The following is a 3,115-nucleotide window of genomic DNA, read 5'->3' as shown; positions in this document are numbered from 1 at the left end:
GTTATTCCTGTTCCATTAGAGAGGAATAATCACACTGAAAGAGTTGTACTGTGCCATGTACAAACGTGCTGGAGAACTTCTAGCAGGTCATGCAGCATCGAAAGGAAGCAAAAAGGTCATAACCCCTTATAAAATGGTGCCTTCTCACTTTGACCAAATTAAATTCAGGATGTTATGGTCAGATCAAGTTTGACATCTTGTTGCAAAACCTTACGTTCAATGCCATGACTGCATCATTTAGTGAAGTTTACATGAAGTTGAGTTGCATTTCTGTCTCAGATCTCTCTTTTTGTTTTCTTAACTAGTTTCTGTTTAACTCACAGGTTCCGCTGCCATCCGTAGGTTGATGAGAAGTTTCTTTTTGAGAACGTCATTGCACGTTTTTACATTCTTCAGGGCTTTAAAAGCTTCACAGAACATTTCACTAGTTTTATTATTCTGGAAAATAAAACGCAGGTCAATATAGGGATATCAAGAAATTCCATTCTATTGAGAAGTGTAAGTTGTTCATTCCACAAATCTGTCAAGAATTGATTTAAGAGTGCTCTTTGTGTAGCAATTCCCAACGTAGTTATATTTACAACAGCATAGAGGGAAACGCAACAGGGGTGTCTGCTCTCCAGTTATTGTCTTTAAACCACCTCCCTCTTTCCCATTTAAGAGGAGGTTGGATGAGTACATGGATGTGAAGGGATTGGAGGGTTATGGGCAGGGAGCCGTTAGGTGAAACTAGTGGAGTTTCACTTAAATCGGTGCGGACTAGAAGGGCTGTTTCCGTACTGTAATTGTTATATGGTTATATAATATGTATTGGTGGATTTGATTAGCTAGGATTCAAAGGAAACTCCAACTGCTCTTCAGAGTCACAAGATGTTACAGACAGGGAAACCAAAGGTTTGGTGTAACATCTCACTCCAAAGACAACAGCATTGATAATGAAACACTCACTCGATACTACATTGGAATTGCCTGACAGGCGAGAGGTTTGTGTTCAGGTCTCCAAAATGGGCATGAGTGAGTCATTAATGGAGCCACAGAGTTTTACAGAACAGAAACAAGCTCTTCTGCCAAACTTGCCCATGTTGACCAGGTTCACCACTAGGTTCAGGAACTGTTGTCACCCTTCCACCATCGGGCTCCTAAACAACACTCAATCAGTGACTTATTTAAGGGCTCTCACTTGGCACATTATTTATTACCCAATAATTTTTTTTTTCTGCTTTTGGACAGTCAGTTTGTTTACATTTCTTTCTTTTGTTGCTCGAGTACAGCTTAATTACTGATAAGTAGAAATTCTGCCTGCCCTTCAGGAAAAAGAATGTCAAGGTTGTATGTGATGTCATGCACGTACCCTGACAATAAATTTGTACTTGAGTTGTCTATCAAGCTCGTCACATTTGCTTGTGTTTAGCCAATCACCCCTTCAAACCCTTCCTTTCCATGTATGTCTTGAAATGCCATTCAAACATTGCACTTGCCTCTATCACTTTCTCTGGTAGCTTATTCCACATACCCGCCATCATCTGTGTGAAAAAGATACCCTGATGTCCTTTTTAAATCTTACCCACCCTCCAGTTTAGAATTCCCCTGTCCTGGGGAAAAAAAGACTATGACTATTTTTACCTTGTGCCCCTCATGACTTTGAATGGCTCTGTAAAGTCCCCGCTCAGTCTCCTACAGTCCAGAGTGAAATGTCCCAGCATAACCTCCCCTTATAACTCAAGCCTGTTAGTCCCAGTAACATACTTGTAAATCTTTTCTGCACCTTTTCCGGCATATGGCATCTTACCTATTGCTGGGTGACCAGAACTGTGGAAAACATTCCAAGTGTAACCTCACTAATATCCTGTACAATCTTGAACCCATCGGGTGGCAAAAATGTGATCAACAGTCCATGCCTGTTTTGCCAGTTAAAGAAACAACTGGCAATTGAGATCAAATCACTCAACATGAAAATTAGGATGCTTTGTATTCAGGATTGAGCCCTTATATTTTGTGTTTGAGATGGAGGAATGTTAGCTGCATCAGTACAACTTGAAAATATTTAAAATGTCACATCTCAGAAATCATCCCACTGATTCAAGTTCTGTACAAATGATTATGAATATTCCTGATGGATTTTGATAACCAACTCAGCATTAACTTAAAGTTTGACAAGAATTATTGAGAACATGCTTTAAAATCTACAGTCTTTTAGATATGAACATTTCTACTGATTATAACATGGATTGTGATAATTTTCAATTAATATACATTGAAACAGAAAAACCTTAATTAAACTTCATGATGACACCTACAGTGCAACTGTACACTAATGCTACATTAAGACGAATATGGTACTCGTGCTCCTGGACATCTCTCAAGAAAGTTTCATAAAAATATAATGAAAACCTACAAAATAGAAAATTACCCCCATAAGCTCAAACATACATTAAAAAGTACTCTCACCTTGACTTGGTCGTAGGGTTTGAAGTTTACCTGAGTAAGCATTTGATCTTTGCAAGAAACCTTCAAAGAAGAAGAAAAAGTTAGATTGGGTGAGTCAGTATAAATCACAAATGATTAATTACCAACTTTATTTTGGATATCATTCCACAATCAATTTTCTTTGGTGGAGCAGTTATTAGAAAAAACAAAGAAACATTGATCTGTAGGTGAGTAACAATTTCAGCACAGATGAAAAGAAAACACAAATAATTTTAGTGCACTTACCAATTTATTATCAATTTTAATAATCTCTTGCAACAGTGACCGGGAAATCTTGCAGTCGACACTGAGTAGAACGAAGAGAAGTATCACAATCTGCTGAACCACAGGCATGATAACACAATGTGCTAATCAATCACAGAAACAGATTACTACAATGGGAGTTATCCGTCTGAAGGTGAACAATTCACTCACCTTTATATACGCTGGAGAGGAAACACTGGGGGTGTCACTGAAGCGTCACAGATTCAAGAACCACTGAGAAAGCAATTTTTTTCCACCTAAAGGAAATCCTTTTGATTAGAAAGAGAGAGAAAAAATGGGGATGAGGAAGGAAAGAGGAAATGATAGGAAAATGAAATGATGTGACATCAAAATCATCATGGGTGTCAAGTTCTTGGAACGATCT

General features: G+C 38.2%; 1 long non-coding RNA gene across 1 annotated transcript; it reads right to left on the bottom strand.

The window, feature by feature from the left end:
- Window positions 1-331: 331 nt before the first annotated feature.
- LOC138742822 (uncharacterized) lies at window positions 332-2,775 on the bottom strand. The gene is made up of 3 exons (XR_011344432.1): window positions 2,713-2,775; window positions 2,449-2,508; window positions 332-438 (listed from the first exon to the last, which is right to left on the bottom strand). It is a non-coding gene; the product is annotated as an uncharacterized lncRNA (long non-coding RNA).
- Window positions 2,776-3,115: the final 340 nt, after the last annotated feature.

This window comes from Narcine bancroftii, chromosome 9 (genome assembly GCF_036971445.1).
Source record: "Narcine bancroftii isolate sNarBan1 chromosome 9, sNarBan1.hap1, whole genome shotgun sequence".
NCBI lineage: Eukaryota > Metazoa > Chordata > Chondrichthyes > Torpediniformes > Narcinidae > Narcine > Narcine bancroftii.
Note: the sequence above shows the minus strand (reverse complement) of the source record. Positions and strands in the feature narration are given on the sequence as shown.